This window comes from Aulonocara stuartgranti, assembly GCF_965226115.1.
Source record: "Aulonocara stuartgranti genome assembly, chromosome: 3".
Taxonomy (NCBI): domain Eukaryota; kingdom Metazoa; phylum Chordata; class Actinopteri; order Cichliformes; family Cichlidae; genus Aulonocara; species Aulonocara stuartgranti.
This window is the reverse complement of record NC_138941.1, coordinates 1,477,717-1,496,898: the sequence shown is the minus strand read 5'-3', so window position 1 is coordinate 1,496,898 and position 19,182 is coordinate 1,477,717. Positions and strand designations below refer to the sequence as shown.

The 19,182-nt window shown below is 41.3% G+C and overlaps 1 protein-coding gene and 2 long non-coding RNA genes across 4 annotated transcripts in view; 1 reads left to right on the top strand and 2 right to left on the bottom strand.

Moving 5' to 3' along the window:
- Positions 1–19,182, bottom strand: part of LOC309702163 (uncharacterized protein) — an 854,297-nt gene that overhangs the window by 140,487 nt on the left and 694,628 nt on the right. The gene's annotated exons all lie outside the window — the stretch shown is intronic.
- LOC309702499 lies at positions 13,675–16,356 on the bottom strand. Of its 2 annotated transcripts, XR_014275561.1 has the most exons (6): positions 16,162–16,356; positions 15,805–15,849; positions 14,937–14,966; positions 14,415–14,483; positions 14,134–14,208; positions 13,675–13,738 (listed from the first exon to the last, which is right to left on the bottom strand). It is a non-coding gene; the product is annotated as an uncharacterized lncRNA (long non-coding RNA). The 2 variants fall into 2 exon arrangements; XR_014275560.1 differs by having other exon boundaries at positions 14,134–14,483.
- On the top strand, positions 17,510–18,822 carry LOC309702516. Its single transcript, XR_014275580.1, has 2 exons — positions 17,510–17,968; positions 18,598–18,822. It is a non-coding gene; the product is annotated as an uncharacterized lncRNA (long non-coding RNA).

Genomic DNA, 19,182 nt, shown 5'->3' with positions numbered 1-19,182 from the left:
GGGTGGCACTTGGGGTGGCAAGGGATCATTTTAGGGTGGCACTTGCCACCCCATGCCACCCTTCTAGATCCGCCCCTGCTGATGAAGCCAACAGGTTCGCTTCATTTGCAAAAAGCAGATATGAGTTTCTGAGGCCACAGTCTTCTGTGGCAGAAGGGGAATCAGGGGAAGCCCTGGAGGAGTCCACCACCCACCAGAAACAGGTCTGAGCTCTCACTGCAGTTGTAAAGGGGCTACACAGCCCACATGAGGCTGAGGGATGCAGCCTTCTGTCAGACTGTCACTAACACAGAGAAACACCCGTGTACACTCATACTCATGGGCACATACACCAATCAGCCTCGACCCTTTCTTCCTTTGCATTTGTGGTTTGGTGCCATAAATGCACAACATAGAAGAGCCACCTCGACGGGACAACACTCAGCGGTTCATCTGTCTCTCTTCCACAGCATGTCTTTATCCTGTCTTCCTTCTCTCACCCAAACCAATCACAGCAGATGGCCCCGCCCCTCCCTGAGCCTGGTTCTGCTGGAGGTTTCTTCCTGTTAAAAGGGAGTTTTTCCTTCCCACTGTCGCCAAAGTGCTGCTCATAGGGGGTCATATGATTGTTGGGTTTTTCTCTGTATCTATAATTGTGCGATCTATTGTACAATATAAAGCGCCTTGAGGCGACTGCTGTTGTGATTTATATAAATAAAATTGAATTGAATTAAGAAGCTCAGAAACAAAAGTGTCTGGACTTTTTTAAGTTTCTTGAAGACATTTCATCTGAGAAGCTTCTTCAGTTTTACACTGTGTGCACAATTATTATGCCAGAACTATTTTTGAGGATTAATGTCATTATGGACCAAGGACAGTACTCTGGGTCTCCTGCAGAACAACTCGAGCTGTGATACCTGAATGAAGAGCCTCTGCTGCTTTAAAGAAGGAGGCTCGAGGCAGAGGTGAGGTGCAGACCAACCAGCTTTTATTCAGCAACTTTAACAGAAGGATCAGAAAAATAAAACTATACAGCACAGTGATGCTGACTGAAGCCACAGCATTAAACTAAACAAGCATCGGATCATCTTTAACAACATCTAATAAATAATGACAACTATTTACTCCTGTATTTCCTACAATAAAGCCTGTTCAGATATTTGTTGCTGATGGAAATGTAAAAGGCTCCCAGGAACCAAAGGACAAAAACAGAGGCAACAGTCACAACTGCAAAGGATCCCCTAACACATAAACTGGTTCGAAGATATTTTCTAGCTCTGCAGAGGAGCTTGATTGCACGGACAGTAAAAAGTGGATTCAATAACAGCAGCGAGCGCTGAGTGATATAACGGTGCTGCGAGCAGCAGTGCAAAGGCTCACACAGAGACAGCAGCTACACTGTGTGTGGATGTGATCCACAGTCACAGCTGTGGGTTTCAGTCAGTGTGTCTCTAACTTCATGGTCACATTTCAAAGCTTATTGGAGCCAGAAGATGTTCAAGTAAAAGATTTGTTGCTGTACTCGTCTACCAGGATAACAGGAGGTTCATAAAGCTGTGTAATACTTCAGCTTTACATCATGGAGTAGTAGTTGTGTCCCTTTGTGTTTATTAGTGTGTTCACACGTCTACTTTAACTTCACTCTGTAATGAAAGGATTCAAATCACTGATAAATACATACATGCTGACTCTGAGTCTCAGTGAAGGAGGAAAGGATGGATGAAGGCAGCCTAGTGTGGGTCATGTGTGTCCAGCAGTCATCCAGGGCCTGGATCCATCTGTAACAGGAAGACAAAGTCCAGCCTGTAATCATCCTATCAGGCACAGCGTTTCCATCCAGCATCCTGACGACGCTAACAACCCGTCAAACGTCTCCTCTGGTCCACAGAAGTCACACTTCCTGTGTCATGTTTACCTTTTTAAGTGTGCTATTCAAGCCTGTGTGACCAACTCTGACTCTCCAGATTCCATCCTGGTCTCTGCTGCAGCTTCTTCTACACGACTGTTTTCTGTATAATAATATCTGCCTTTCCCGTCTCTGTCCCAGTGTGCCTGCCACTCGTCCTTCATCTTTACCTTCATTATACTCTTCACCTCACTTTCACTGTATTTTATAGTCAAACCTGCACGACTTCTTCTTGCTGCACCTTTTTAAACTTATCGTCCTGTTCATTGCATCAACACCGATATTCACAGGGAGCCATAAGAAATCCACTTCTATCCCTCTGTGTTTGATTCTATACAGTAAATGAAGTATATCAAAAACAATATGTTGCCTAGAGTCTGAAGACATATCACCTGTGCTCACTAGCACGCTGCTAGAGTCCCAGCAAACCACATACCTCCATATTAGTGCGTCCTCCACCCAGTTCAAGCCAGTAACATCACTACCAGCTCCCAGTATAAACTGCCACATCATCTGTAATTCTTTTACTCATCACCAAACTTATTTGTGGGAGAACAAATGCAGCAGCCGTTCTTTTATCTGACAGTGTTGACGCATCAGTAAATATCCTCACATGACCTGAGGACTTTCCCACTATATGAACCTGCTTTTAGTCGCCCCTCCTCCCTCGCCACAAGCTTCCTTTACAACATAACTTATAAAAAACAACTTTATTGACAATCAGCAATAACAATTACAGACAGTCTAGAAGAAGAATCACATGATCAAGGAGCAGAAGTTTATGGTTTTAATAGCTTTTACATTTTGGGAAAGTTTTAAGAACATTGTTTGGTTTTCTTTCTAAAGCGTTGAAAGGACGGCTTTGCATCAGAAAATAAGATCAGCAAATGAATCCATTAAAGTTCTTTTGCCTTGTTTGCAAAAGAAGCCAAACAACATTTGTGTCACAAAGAGAGACTTCAGAACAGATCAAAGATCACAAACATCAGGCACTGATGGAAACAGCCAAACACAGAAACAGAGGCACCAGCAGGTGAAGGAGGCCTGTTGTAGAAATGACTCTGAGTGCTCAGGTAGAAACGCATGAAGAACCAGTGCGTCTAATATTTGGAAACCAGTCTGTGTTTGAGCGTCCTGGATGAAACACAGATCATGTTGCAGAGCGAGGACGTCGTCTTTCCTCCCGAGTGTGTAACTACAGGACGTGTGCAGAAGGTTTAATCGTCCTCCTGACAGTTACTGATGAACGAGTCCTTCAGGGAGGCTCCAGGATCACTGTGGCTTTTACCAGCTGCTGCTAAACTGAGAGGTGTTGCTGCTTCATGTGTGAAGATGTTTGCATGGCTTTAACAGTGCAGACGTTCCTCATGTGCACCCATTTCATATGTTTTATTGTGATGTTTAGTAACATCTGCTTTCCTCCTTCAGGCAGACGATAAAGTGAGCTCAGCCTTAAACATGTGGAGAGAACGTTTGACCGACAGTCCTGGGACGACTGCAGAACAATGGTTTGTTTTTAATGATAAAGTTTCATAATGGAAATAAATGCTGAGCCTGTTTCATGATGTTGGCCCTGCAGCATCAGGCAGGATTAATACTGTAACAAACGTGTGTCACAGTTATAATGACTTTAAATGAAGACTTGGGTTGGATGGAGATGTCAGCTGGATTTGTGCTGACTGTCACTTTAAATGTTTTCAGTTCAGCTTCTAAATCTACTTTTGTATAATGTTTGCTGAGTTTTGCACTTCATGACGCTTTTAAGAAGAGCCAATAAATCCTGACTTTACACCAAAATAAAGGTTTAATGTGTTTAGTGTGACAGTGGAGGAGAGCGCACATAATAAGAGTCATTAACAGAATGGTGACAATTATAATCTGTCTCATTTTAGGAGCAGCTCACAGGCACAACAGACTACAGAGCAATCAAAGCACCAGTTAAACGTCCATGTGACCGGCTTACAGCCAATGAACAATCAGTCCCCACTGTCCCCACCAACATCACTGTACTGGAAAGACTGTGCTGCCATGGTCAGAGATGAACTGGTGCTAAAATGTAAGGCAGCTGATGTGTGTGGCCTTAGCAGCACAAATGCATCACGGCTGCAACGCTGCAGTGTGTTTAAACATTTGAACATTTCTGTGGCTTCAAACCAGCAGCTGCTCTGTACTCAGTCGTGTTTGTGTGTCTGTCAAAGTGATTGTTGTCTTTAAAAAGCCTTTTGTGTTTGAGTTTTGTGAGCAGTGCCGAGCTTCTCTGTAGTCTAAGCTGAGTCGATATATTTGATTCCATGTTTGGTGTGATTTTCAAAGTCAGCAGCAGCAAACGCTGAACAAGCAAAGTTTGGGCCCATCAGAGACAGCAGTGGACCTGCTGACCTGTAGGTGTTGGAGGTGTTTGTGTGCAGCTGTGGGTCAGTCAGCTTTATTTCACTTATCCATGACAGAGCGCTGTTAGCTGTGAGTTAGCATCCACTGAGCTGTTTCATCTACTCTGTCACTGCCAGCAAGCAGAGCCCAGGGTTGGCTTCAGAAGCTGGACGTGGCCTTGCTCAAGGGCACTTTAGCAGCACGTTCCCAGCAGTAACAGAGGGATTCAAACTGGTGACCCTGGAGTAGGAATCACCCAGAAAAGTCACCTTATGCCAGAAGTTTTAGTGTGACGGGAACAACATTACAGCTCTGATGTCATTGACCTGTGCAGTGAGGACATATTGAACTGTGAGGACACAGCTTATAGGTTCAACACTGACCCTGGGTCACTTTGTCGCATGGAGTCACACAAACCACCTGCAACTCAACACCTCAAAGACTAAGGAACTGGTTGTGGACTTCGGGAGGTCCAGAGAAGGTCCACTGCCAGTTCAGATAGAGGGGGAGGAGGTGGAGGTGGTCAACAAGTACAAGTACCTCGGGCTGTGGGTGGACAATAAACTGGACTGGTCATGCAACACAGAGCACCTGTATAAAAAAGCCCAAAGCCGACTGTACTTCCTCAGGAGGCTGAGGTCTTTTAACATCTGCAGGAAGCTCCTGAGGATGTTTTACCAGTCAGTGGTTGCTGGAGTACTTTTCTATGCTGTGGTGTGCTGGGGGAGCAGCACAGCAAAGAAGGACTCATCCAGGCTGGAGAAACTGATCAGGAGGGCTGGCTCTGTGGTCGGCATGAAGCTGGACACTCTGGTGACAGTGGCAGAGAAAAGGACATTAAAGAAACTGATGGACATTATGGACAATGCCAGGCATCCTCTGCACACGGCCATTAACAACCAGAAGAGTCTGTTCAGTGACAGGTTGCTTCTCCCCAAGACAAGAACTAACAGACTTAAAAACTCCTTTGTCCCACACGCCATCAGACTGTTTAACTCCTCTCTGGAGGGGAGAGGGAGGGGAAACAGGAGGACAAAGGAGGGAACAACTAAGCTGTAGTGCCTCTGCACCTCACTGTACAATACCTTGTGCAATACTTTTTGTAAATAGTCAACGGTGCAATAGACTCAATACTTGAAATGTGCAATTCACTTGTATTTTTATTTTTTATTCCTATTTATTCTATTTATCCCCTTCGTATATTTTATTTATATTTGTCTCTGTATTTATATATATGTGTGTGTGTGTGTGTGTGTGTGTGTGTGTGTGTGTGTGTGTGTGTGTGTGTGTGTGTGTGTGTGTGTGTATATATATATAACAGTTCTGTAACTGTAACTTCGGTCGTTGCTGTGCTTTTTTTGGAAGTCGAATTTCCCAGAGGAACCCACCCGAGGGATTAATAAAGTTCTATCTTATCTTATCTTATCTTATGTGCAGGTGACATGGTGTTGGTGTCACCACTACAGACAGCTCAGGTTCAACTGGTTCTTCTTTGATTTGCTTCTATAGCACCAAGGTTGACACCAGTCTGGTCCAGTTAGCATCTGAATCCATAAACGTGTGAGCTCGTCCCACCAGAGGACGTCAGCATCATGGGGATAATGTCTACAGCAGGAAAACACAGGGACAGTTGGGTTTGCTGCACATCTGGAACACACAGTTAGCTCAGATATGTTCATGTCGCTAACACCAATACAGTGACTGAGTGCTCTATAGCAGCTAATGCTAACAACTGTAACACTGCTGTTTGTCATGGTTTTCAGACCAAATGATAACAAAACGTTGGGAAAAGTGAAATATTGGAACATGAAATAATAAATTATTACATTTAAACAACAATAATACAGCTAAATTTCCCCTGTTGGCTCATAAGCTGCTCACCTGGATGCTACATCAGTGCAGTCCTCTCTGAACATTAGATAATCAACACACACACACTTATTGTTGAGAGGCTGACTTCACTAAACTCACAGAAACTCTTAAGAAGCTCCTCAAATGATGACTTTGGAGTTTTGTGTTACTGTCAGTGTATAAAAGCTAGAAAAGGAAGAAAAGCAGGAGAAATGATCAAAGTGCTGCTGTGTGCAGGAAGAACTACAACATGTTAGTGAGAAACACAAACAGGGTGTGAAACACACTCCAGAGGAAACGCTGTGTGCAGGCTGTCTGTGACTTCCTGTGTCTCTGCCACAGACTGGGACAGACACCAGTGAAACCAGTCACTGTGGTCATGTGCTTGTAGCCAGCAGCCTGTGATGTGAGGCTGCTTGAGTCAGTCGTCTGCTTCCACCATGTAAACCTTGGTGTCTCCTACATGCACAGATGTTTCCTGCAGACTGTGCTCCTCCAGCTGTCACACAGATGTTGAATCAGCAACATCTGCTGTCACGTCCTCCCTGGTCCCACAGATAACAGGCTGCATACAAGAGGCTCACCTCTGCTACCTGCTGCTCCACTCCCCATCGCTGTTTTGGCCACGCCTCCCGTTGGTCAGCAGGTAAAGGTGAAGCCTGGGACATGGAAGCCTTTACAGCAGAGCTTCATGGGCCTGTCCAGCAGCAGGCTGAGGAGAGAAAGGTGACAGAGTTCGCTGTTACAAACAGTTTCTCAGCTTTGATCTAAAAGAGCTTCTTTCCTGTTAAAGCAGCTGAGAGTGAGCACATGTTCTCCCCCTGAGGTTCTCATGACAGAGGAAGAACTCACAGCTGAGGAGGACCAGGATCTCCATCCACTCACAGTCCCTGCAAACAAAACCACCATTTGAACTTTAACATTTGTTGTCAGTTCTTGTGTCACTCAGCACATCTCAGCTGTTCCTCTGAGTTGCTTCTGAAAGTCTTCCTGTGATTGGCTGTTCACAGACACATGACTACATGAATCAGCTCCACATGTTCTCAGCAGCAACATCTGGGCAGCTGTGACAGGTTAAAGACAACATGTTTCTAAGTGCAATTAGAACAAGAAGCCAGTAAAGACGCGTCTGTGATGCAAAGCAACAGAAGAGCAACGTGAGCCACAGTAAGTGATGGAGGATGAACTGGTCCTGTCTCTGTTGGTGGGCTCGTATACTGGCAGGAAGGAAGCTTCTCTGGGATTTCTCCCTCAGCACCAGTGAAGCCTCTGTTTCTGTCACTATTGTCTCTTTGAACTGTGATTATTTTGTGCTTTCACAGCATTTTCCTGTTTCATGGTGTTTTAGAAGCAGCAGTGTGTGTGAGCTCTCAGGGCCACCGTCCATCCTGTATACTTGTTGTTTGTAGTGTCACCAGTGCAGTGATGACCACAGGGTGGCGCTGTGCTGCATCACAGGCAGCCTGAGCTGGGCCTGTTCCATATAACATATATATCAGATGATGATATGAAACATCGTTTGTTTCATGGTGTAAAATATGTTACATGGTTGTGATGCTCACTGTAGTGTCTGTATTAAAGTTCTCTCTTTCTCTTATATTTAATATAACCACACTACGGACGCTCGTTAGCAACAACGCCGGTAAAACCATCGCGTGGCTCCGCCGTCCGCTTCTTTATTTTCCACGTAAACCTTTCACAATAAAGCTCAAGATCCTATTGAGACTTTTCAAAATAAAACGAATCACATGAAAGAGCATGCAGAGAGTTTAGGGATGAAAAGCCAAAAAGAGCCGTCAGGGGCTAAAACATGAATGTTACAACAGGCTTTTCCCCGCAGCACGCCGTGTGATAAATACTCACAAAGACTCACAAACGTGTCGTTTCATGCGTCGGTCAAACACTCGACACCCAGCAAGAAACACTTCAGGGAAGTTCATCTGCCCGAGATTCAGAAAATCGCCATAAACGCTCCATATTCACCTTTACATGGAATATAAAGGGAAAAGAAGAAACACAGTGCTGTGTCAGCGTTAGACATATAGATATATCCTTGCTTTTAATACATTTGAAGGTGGGTGGGAGAGGTGCTTCTCCGCGTAGTCTACGGTCTCTTTGGGATCGGTAAAGCTTTTCCTCACATCACCATGGGTCACTAACAGCTTTGCAGGGTATAGCAGTCTGTACCTGACGCCGGTCATCCCACGTAGTCTTCCTCTCATATTTGCAAATGCGGCTCTGCGTTTCCAACAGAGGGAGGGAAATCTGGGAGGATGTTTATTTTAAAAACCCTTATACATCAGGTTCTTGTTCTCTGCAGCTTTCAGCAGAATTTCCTCACCAATGTGGTAGTAGTGCAATCTCAAGATGATGGGCCGAGGAAGATGACTTTGTTTGGGACGCTGGCGATTCACTCTATGTGCTCGATCGATGAGTGGCTTCTCCTCGAGAGATAGCGCCTCCGCCAACAGGTGTGAACCAACTCAGTCATCTTGGGTCCCTCTGTGCCTTCTGGTATTCCTGCAGTTCTTAAATTATTCCTCCTGGAGTGCCTCAAGAGCTCCACATCTCTCATCTAACTTCTTTACCTCCGCAGACAAACGCTCCACAGTGGCCTGGAGAGTGGCGATGGTGTCAGAGTGGTTCGAGGCACAGTCCTGCAGTTCAGTCAAAGTGTTATCATGCCTGGCCACGTCGCTTTTTATGTCCGAAATTGAGGGCTGGATGCTCTGGTTCAAGGATGATATCTCGCCTCCTATGGTGGTAGAAATCTCTAATATGCAAGTGTCCAGTGCTAGTTAGTTAGTTCTAGTTCTAGTGGTTAGTGGGGCTTTATTTGATGATTCTAGTGTGTGTTACATTGTTGTCATATTGTTGAGTCGCAGAGCTGCACAGTGTTACAGTTTCTGTAGAGTCTGGTATAAGGAACTCAGATCCCTCTGTGAATAATGTTCACTGAAACTGATCTGTAGTTAATGAACTAGTCAGGATTTACACTAGAGAATGTTTCTGCCATTACATGGCCTGTATTTGTAGAGCGCTTTACTCGTCCCTAAGGACCCCAAAGTGCTTTTTTGCCCAAGGACACAACGACCGAGACTGTCCAAGCCGGGGCTCGAACCGGCAACCTTCCGATTACAAGACGAGCTGCCAACTCTTGAGCCACGATCGGCCCACATATTGTTGTCTTTTGTTGCAGACACCAAGTGTTGAGATCCTGTCTCAACCTCCTACATTCTTCCAGCAGGTTACACATTATTTTTTGTATTTGGAATCAAATATATGTGTCAGTTGGGCCTAGTGCAGGGGTCAGCAACCTTTAACACCCAAAGAGCCTTTTGGACCCGGTTTCCACGCAAAGGGTCAGGGTTCGGGAAAACACTGGGAGCCGCAAATACTTTGTGACATCTAAAATGAAGATAACACTGTGTATATTGTTTTTACCTTTATGCTTTGTGTGAACAACTACAGTGTGTTGCTTATGAAATCCATGAAGTGCTACAGAGAAAATTACATTTGATTTATGTAATGAACACATTTTGAGCTCTTAAAGAAATATAACAAAGGAAAGCTGAACTACAATGATCCATGTAGCAAACACAAACTGTTATATCGCCTTTGGGCTTTTGGAGCCTTGACCTGACTTTTAAAAAATAATTGGAAAAAAGCTCTATGCTGCTACAAAATGAAAAATAGATATTTGCAAAGTTCTGCCTAAGTATGTATTTTATGCTGACATAATGTGGATCCGAAGATCCATAACTGGCCTACCTGGGGCTGAAAGTCTCCATAAATGCAGGCGTTTCGGCGGCTACACCGGCTTCCACGAGTGTGACGCTTATTTTGAGAAAATAATAGAATATAAATGTATTTTTATATTTCAATATCACAATAATCTTCCAATGTAGAACTACAAGTTAAAAAAGAAGTAACATAAATCAAATCCACTTCAGCTAAATACTTCTCATTTATTTCCATCTTACATGCTGTGACTGCAGCCATTCCCACATCTCTGTGAATGGGACTCATGGACATGGATCAGTGGTTGTTGATCAATGGTCCTGAGAATCTGCATAATTAAGATGAAGGAACGGAGCTCCCAGCCCATCGTTCCTGCAGCTGCTTTCAGTCTTTATGCAAATGTCCTGTTTGTAAGACTGAAACCTGCAGCTGAGACTGAAGACGTCACCTGATGATGACGACACGTTTCTCCCACAAAACGCTGCGTCCAGATGAACAGAAGCAACAGACTCACTTTCCTGGATGATTGAGATGCATCAAGACTTCATTGTGTGTTACTTCTCATTCAGCACAGACACATTATTCCTGTTAGGTCATGTCAGCTGTCACTCAGTACAAGCACAACTGTGAACAACACAAACTTCTCTTCAATGTGTCACAGAAACACTAAGTGTGAGAGCCTGTATGACACACAGGACAGACTGTAAGCTCTGCTGGCTGCACAGCACTTTGTAGCAGTTTTCCAACATGTCCTCCACCCGTGATGTCAGTGGTGGGACCCCAGTCACAGCACTCAGCACCACCTCCTTTAAATGGATTTTATAGCAGTTCCTCCCGTTACTCGGTGCAACGCTTCTTAAATGTGTTTTTGCAGGATAAAACACAGCAGGTGGTGTAGAGAGGACGTCAGCTGACGGAGCAGAGGGAGGCAGACTGTGGATAAATGACAGAGTGAGAGGAGAGCAACCATGACAGAAGCACAGGTGTGGCAGATAGAAGTGGCTTTATAGACACTTATTGTCAGTCCTCGTGCATGCTGTGGAAATAAGTGTCTGTGTCATGAGGTGACATGTGAGCTTATCTTTGGTCAATAAAGCTGAACGACCAGTTTTCACTTTGCTTGTTACGCTTGTTTAGTGACGTCTGGGTTTCTGTGGAGCCCGAATTTTGATGAGTTCTGGTGAAATCATCTGAGATCATCTGAGCATCGGTGAAGAGTCAGCAGAGAAAGTGTGGGACAGAAGTTTGCTTTGGACACATGGACTGAAATCAAAAAGTAACAAACAGGATTTCCAATGGACAGTATGGAGAAGTGAAAGTACACAAAGGCTGTGCTGGAACACGTGTGTTACACTTTTTGACAGCTGAGAACAAAACACAATATTTTGCATCATCTCTGCAGTGTCTCTTCTTTCCTCTGCTGTTGTGCTTTTAGCTCCAAACTGTTTCAAATGGTTTGTCAGCAAGCTGACCTCTGACCTCTGCAGTACTAACTCCTGACCCGTACAAAGAGCGGGCGTTTCTGACCTTTGACCTGCAGCTGTATGTCTCTCAGTCTCAGTTCTTCTCTCCGTCACTGATGGAGCAGGTGTAGTTGCTGCTGACAGTCAGTCGTTTGTTTTCTCAGAGTGAGGCTGAAGTCTGAACTGTTCAGAGCATCAGGTCTCATCAACGTGCGCTGCTGTAACGCCGCTTTGTCCTCTGAGATCACCAGGTATGAAACCTGAGTGCTGACAGAGCAGCATGTTCCCCCTCATTCACCTCCACCACCACAGCCAAGGCATGCTGGGAAACTGAGGACACACAGACGGAGAACTGAAGTGTCTGCTGTGTGTTCATCTCAGAGTCCTCACAGGTGACACATTAGCTCCAGAACACCAAGCCAGGTGTTTGAAGCCTGACAGGGATTCTTCCCATCCAGAGGGAGGATTTAGCTGCACAACAATGAACATTAGTGTGTAGTTTAGAAACACAGACTGTGCCTGCACTGCATCTAGTGAAGAAAAGTGTTACTGCCAGAGAACGAGGCTCCTTTAAAGCAGCTGATATTAAGGTTGAAAAATCAACAATAAGCTGATGTAATCAACGTTTCACAAAATGGTCAGCAGCTAAAATCTGGAGCCGTTCTTTGGTGGTAATTAACAGTTTGTTCTTGTTAGCTAATTATGTAATTAAAGGTAGCAGCAGAAGCCTTGTGTTGAAAGCCCATTCACTCACACATTCACACAGTATGTGTGTGTCTGTGTTACACTGTGGACATCCCTTCTGTTGGAGCGCCATCTTGTGGCAGGTTTAAGAAATGTTCTTCTTGTAAATCCAAACTGATGCACCTCCATAGCAGACTGTGGAGGCTTTCAGTGACATGAAGACTTGATTTATACTGTCATATTCTCCTGTTACACAAAGCACAGCACGCTGAACATGGATGAACTGAAACTCCCAGCATCTGACTGAGGAAAAGCACAAATCATTCTCACACTGACTCCTGCTTGATTTTAGATTTGCTTTCAAATCCTCACACTTTCATATGAAGCACTAAATGGGCTCCAGACTGTTTATCTCAGCTTCCTGTCAAACACACTGCTGCTCACACCGAGGCTCAGTTTACTCCTCCAGCCTGGCTTAACCTGCTGTCTGTTAAAAACAGTCCCACACTCCTCTGTTTAATCCTTCTGATCAGACTCTTTGATTTTGTATTGTTTTTACCTGAAGTTGTGTTTTTGACATGGTTCTGTCTGTGAAATAAAGCTCACACACACACTGCTACAGTCCTTCATACACTTAGAAACGAAGCTGCTCCTTTCCTCAGTGCTGACACATAAAGAAGAGTTGCTTTTATATCCAACACGTCTCTGTTCCAGAAAACAGCTTCAGCAGCCTCTGAGTCTGAACTTGGAGTTGGTTATAAGCCACAGGCCTGTGTGCACAGCAATGAGGAAATATAATGCAGTAAGTGAAACATGGATGTGTGGAACAGATTATCCCAAAGGTTGATTCTGTTCATCTGGACGTTCTCAGTGAAACATTTGGTCTCTCGGTCAGGTGACTCCTTTAGTCTCAGCTGACTGCAGCTTTCCAAACCTTTGTCACTGGATCACTCACTTCATCTCCAACGTGTCCCTGACACAGACAGCTGGAGCCGTTACAGCAAAATCATTGATCATCGTTTTTAGAACATTAGCTGGTGTTGGTGGGCAGGCTAGCAGTGCTAATTGTTAGCACTAGTTCTGCTGCTCTCCCTTTGTCTCTGTTATTGTTGGTCTTTAGTGAACAATAGAAAGTGTCTTCATGAGACTGTTGCCTAATGTTCAAATGTAGATAACACCACCTGCACCAACCTGTTACACAGCACAACCCTCTGGTGTAGCTTTGCCCATACGGTAAAAAAATATATTTTAAAATACATTTTAAAATATATTTATATATTTAAAATGTATTTTAGCACATATATTTTTTGGCCATTTTTTGTATATTTTGAAATATATTAATAAAATATATTTCAAAATACAATTTAAATGTATTTAAAATCATTCAAAAAAATATAAATTTAACCCTTCATATATTTCTAAGAAAACACATTCACATGTAACATCTGAAAGAAATCTTTATTTGATGTTTAAAACATACATATAGCATATCAATCAAGCAAGGAATATTCATTTTATAAGTTTATTCTCATTACATACTTAAACATTCTAAAAGAAACACACACACATATACATATATATGTGTATATATATATATATATATATATACACACATATATATGTGTGTATATATATATATATATATATATATATATATATATATACACAGTCTCAGTTCCCCCAGCTTTCACTGCAATCCTCAAAGCCCTTCTGGACACGCTGGGAAACCCCTTCCTTACCGCCACTGTAACAAACAAAAGTCACAGTTCTATTACTTTTATCAGAGTTAAAATAAAAATGTGATTTATGTTAGCTGGCTTCATTTAGCAAACAGATATTTCTGTTTATACAGATACAGATATTAATACAGATATATTTTACGCATAATTTACCTCTTTTTTTTTCCTAGATGGGAAGTCTATCCAGTTCACATTACAGTAATGCTAACACCCCTTTTGGTCGTCTCTCCTTACCTTCCAGCATTCATAAATCTGTTGACCTTCTTTGTCTGAGACCAACCACTACAATGCATCATCACCTATTTGTATTGGTAACTTACTTTACAACCTATTTTAATGGTTGCAAAGTAAGTTACTTGTGCTGTATGCAATTTTAGATACACAGAAAGTCTTCACTTACTATATATGGCTGTCATAGTGTCCTTATCAAGGGCAGTTCTTCACTCTGCGCCGATGTCCGTTTTGCTCTGTCCTCCTATAAAAAGCATGAACATTTGAGTGTTTGACTAGTTTTAGATTTCCAAAAATTTGATATTTGTACAACTAAACATTTGAACTACAATATATGCTATTGAGCGATACTTTTATGGGTAATTTTTGGTAAAGAAACTGGTGACAGAGTTGTAGGCTTTTTAAAGTACTATTAGCTAACCATTTGAACTGACTTTCAAAGCTGATTACCTTTTAAATTGCTGTGGATCAAAACCTCCAGTGGGAAGGCGGCCATTAGAAGAACACGCACCATTGAACCTGAAAATAACAAAAACAAACAAAAAACAGAACAATATATAAGAGTCCGGTAGGGTAATAAATCTCTTCTGAAGCAATATAGTTATTTTGGGTGAAAAACAAAACATTCCTCTAAAATATATATACTGACATCAGCAATCAACATCATGATTGTAATTATTTCCTTTTTAGTACATCTACTGCTGTTTGCATGTGTCAAGCACTACGACTGTATCTATGCATATAAATTCACCATATATATCCAGCAAAAATGTTTTGTTATAGGAAAACAAACAAAGGCATTCAATCAGAGGTGAGAAATTAATTGGGAATATGAATTATAGGTGAACTATTCTTTACCTACTAGCAATCAAGCTTCTTTAACCAAGAAGCTTGAAATATTTGAATGTAAAATAAAATAAATAAATAAATAATAATAAAAATAACATGATGTAATTAAAATGCACAACTTACATTAAGGAAATCTGCATTTGTATCCACAGGCTAAAAGTAAAACAGTAAATGTGTTAGTAATAGTACAGGTATTTGTAAAAAAAAAAAAAGAGGCAGTAACTGTGACGCTTCTAGTGGGATGCTAAATGCAGAGATTTATATTTACAGTATAATACTGCATGTACGGGTAGCTGTGTTGTGAACTGTAACTGAATATTAGAGAATCTCAGAGAAATTAAATGTATTTATTTTTTTAATTTATCAATCATAAAACCGTCTGTTTTGAAGGCCTGTTACGATAACGACTTTTTGTTGGTCGGTATATTGCCCCATAAACAATTGCGACAAGTTATGTCATTGTCATTTTAAGACCATTTTATGTCTTTGAATGTATAATCATAATATAACACCATAATAATGCAAGATCTACACACTTTCAATTGACAAACCAACATCTAATTCTTAAAGTATTTAGATCATTGAAATTAGGAATCAAAATATTAGATACCTTAAAAACTTGAATAAATAGTAAGTTTTCTAACAAATAGAAAACAATGTTATTTAATGTTATTGTTTTGTTATCATTATATTTTATTTTTGTAAATATAATGGCACATAAATTACATCATCAACAATTATTGAGGTCATGTACATGTACTGTGTGTTAAGTCGATATATCGATTATTGTGATAGGCCTACTGTTTTGGTATCATAACGAGCTTGTCAAACATGCATGACCACTAAACAATGTCTAAGCAGTAGTATTGGTCTGAATGACAACAAACATAACTAGTGTTTTGGAAAACCTGTTAGAAAACAGTTATTTCAATAATTATGATTAGCATGTGACACAGACACCGCATAAAAAACCACAACAACAAATACTTACTTTAGGAGGATGGGGGAGGGCAGCATGAGGTTGAGACTTTGACATCTGTAAGAAACAAATTCATGTATTACAAACAAGTCACTTAAAAATACATTAATGTGGCAGACTGTTCCCTGTTCAGATGCAGTGTATAAGTACAATCAGGGCTGTCACAACAATGGGGTGGGGCCAAGTGGCTGCAACCCTAGGTACAATGTGCAGGTATATATAATTACATATAATATATGTGAATAAAGCAAGAATCTGTTTAGGTTAGTCACTGTGCTGACTGATGTTTGCTAGGTTTATATGATTGCAAACTGCACAAAAACAACAACAGCAACAACATTAATGACAATGACAAACAAAATTACTTACATTTATGTAAATCTCACATTAGGAAGATCTGCATTCGATTTCATGGGCTGAAATAAATAGGCAGAAACATTACTGCTAAAAAAATAAAAAACAAAAACTCTAAAAAGCCTAAAAATGACTTAAAAAGCAAGGAAATGTGGAACATTGTAATTAGCGAACATTAATAAAGCATAACTGTTCTTTGTTTCTAACCTTGGTAAGTATTCTGTAGCCAGAAGGAGAGGTAGGATTTCTGTGAAAGCCAAATTAAATGTGAATAGGCTTTGATAGTTATTGAGAAGGCAGAATAATAAGAAAAGGCAAAAGTACGTCACAATATAATTAATTAAGTTACATATTTTGATTACCAAATTATGGAAGCGTGGAGCTGCCACCCAGGCAAAAGAAAAATAGAGCTGTATCACGTTATGACATGAAATGTTTATTGTTCTAACATTATGCTTTTCATGTTTGTATAATACAGTGGTTCTTAACCTTGTTGGAGGTACCGAACCCCACCAGTTTCATATGTGCATTCATTGAACCCCTCTTTAGTGAAAAATAAAGTGTGTTTTTTTTTTCAAATTAGACGTAGATATGTTTTTTACTGGTGCACAAAATGAGCCGTGCACGTCACAGCGGAGGCTCTGCCGAACCCCTGAGACCAACTCACCGAACCCCTAGGGTTCGATCGAACCCAGGTTAAGAACCACTGGTATAATATAATATCACGTTATTATAATATACATAATTGTCACGTTCGCACAATATTGTACGGACGTGATAATTATGTACATTTTTCGTACAATGTTGTTCAAACATGTTGTTCAAACATGATAGTATATTGTTAGAACGATAAACTTTTCACGTTATAACGTGATATACTTATATTTCTCTTTTGCCTGGGTGGCAGCTCTACGCTTCCGTTCCAAATACACGAGAATAAAGTAATATTATATGGGAAAAGGCACCTGCTAGCTTGATGATGGAGGCTTCTTAAACTGGCCACCCGCCTTGGCTTCTTGTCGCCACTCCACGAAATAAAGGTCCGTTTCCTCCATGCCGGCTAATTATTCATCCTCATTAAAATCTCGTATATGTTCAGTTGGCAGAATTGAGAATTTTACATCTTCCAACCACTTAATTAACGCGAACATAATCGGCTTGTTTCTTCCCGTCTCCTGTATCCGGCCGTTCCTCTCGCTGTCAGATTTCGCGCCTCAGAGACGTCGTTATTTTTCAAAAAAAAAAAAAGAAGAAAGAAAGAAAGAAACAGCAACAACTACTAAAGAGAGTTTTTGCACGTTCATTGCACATTTGTGGGAATGTTTAAATATTTTATTTTTATTAATTACTTTTCATTATATCTTTATTTTTTAAACCACCGTGGCAATGCGCATGCGCATACACTCCTGCACGCAAAGGGCTTTGGAGTTGACGTAATGTCGCAATGCATTGTGGGAGCGCAGCACCATCTTGGCAGGTCACGAATCAAAACAAGATTGCTACGAACCATTCTGAAACGTAGCTCAAAAGAAAATGACGGTATAGAGACAGATTCTGTCCAGATGCAAAGAGACGGTACTTGATTGTTGAAATGTGGACCCGTATGAAATATAGCCGTGGAGTAGAAACCCTGAAGACCAAACCGCTATTGACTTAGCATGATCTACTCTCATACCTTGTCTGTGGAGTCAGAGCATACACGGCGCACCAATTTCGCAATTATAAATCTCTGGAGGCGCACATCCAATTCACCAAGGACTGGGTACAAGATTTGGTTATTTTTAAGCCTCCACGTTGTGAGTACGCCGTCATTCAAGCAAAGGTAAGTCAGCTTGAGTACTGCGAGTAAAATGCGTTTGATTCCCCCCAGCATTCAAATTAGTGCTAGCAAAAATTCATTCGTGAGGGGGAAATTACAGTGAGAACATGTAGAGGCTCTGTTAGAGGGATAACATAGTGAGTTCAGTGCATTGATGTGACATTGTCCTGAAGGATTTAGTTATTCTTTATGGTTAAAGAAATTGCCCTAATTAATTCATATTTATTATAAATAATCCTAATTACACATCTTGCTTCCTTGTTTGTGTCCTGTGTCACTAAAAATACATTCTGTTTTAGTTTTATACATTGATTAATGACCTGCAGAATCTCCTTGTCATATTAGGTGTCCATAATTGTCACTTAAAGTTGAACTTTATGTTTTCTCGCTCTTGAAAGTGATTACATCCTTGCATTACATACTTTAGGTTCATTTTTTGGTGATAGGTTTCTAAAAAGAAACATGCAGATTTAGAATATAACATGCAACGTTCTATAGATGGATACATAAAAACACTTTATTTGTTACATTTATGATAAATGGATTTGAAAGTAAATAAAACACATTTGTGTCGGCCTTGGCTTATTAAAGTTCTTGTCTTTAAATGAACTTTGTCTCTGTGTGTGTTTTAGGTCCTGCACTCTTAAAGACTGAATTGCAGCATTGCAGCCACAGGTCATTGTGAGCATCACAGGGAAGGTTGAAGCCGCCCACTGCAGCTGTATGACTAGAGTCGTGGAGACTTGCAGCCATGTCACTGCTCTTCTGTTTAATGTAGAAGCAACAGTGAGGATCTGTGGCACAAGGACTGTTACAGATGAACCTGCATACTGGGTTTTGCTGGGTAATATGACCAAGATACAGCCAGAGGTTGGCCATAAGATAGACTTCTCCTCTTCAGCTGCCCAAAAAAAAGGTTCTTGATCAAAACATAGACAGACCATCTCTAGTGACAGGTAAAAAAAGCCATCCTCAAAAAAGAAAAGTTCCACCTGCTACTGTGGAGGAGTTGGATCAACTGATGGGACAATATTTTTCCAAGCATAGTTCTGTTCTGAATAACCCATAATGTTTTAATTTAGGGGGCCATGTAAATACTTTGCATTTACTGAATATGTACTTACTAAATACCACTGTTCAAAAGTTGAATAAAGAAACAAAGAAATGTTTGCCTATTTTTAATTAAAAGCACTTTGTCGAACATCACATCAGTTACA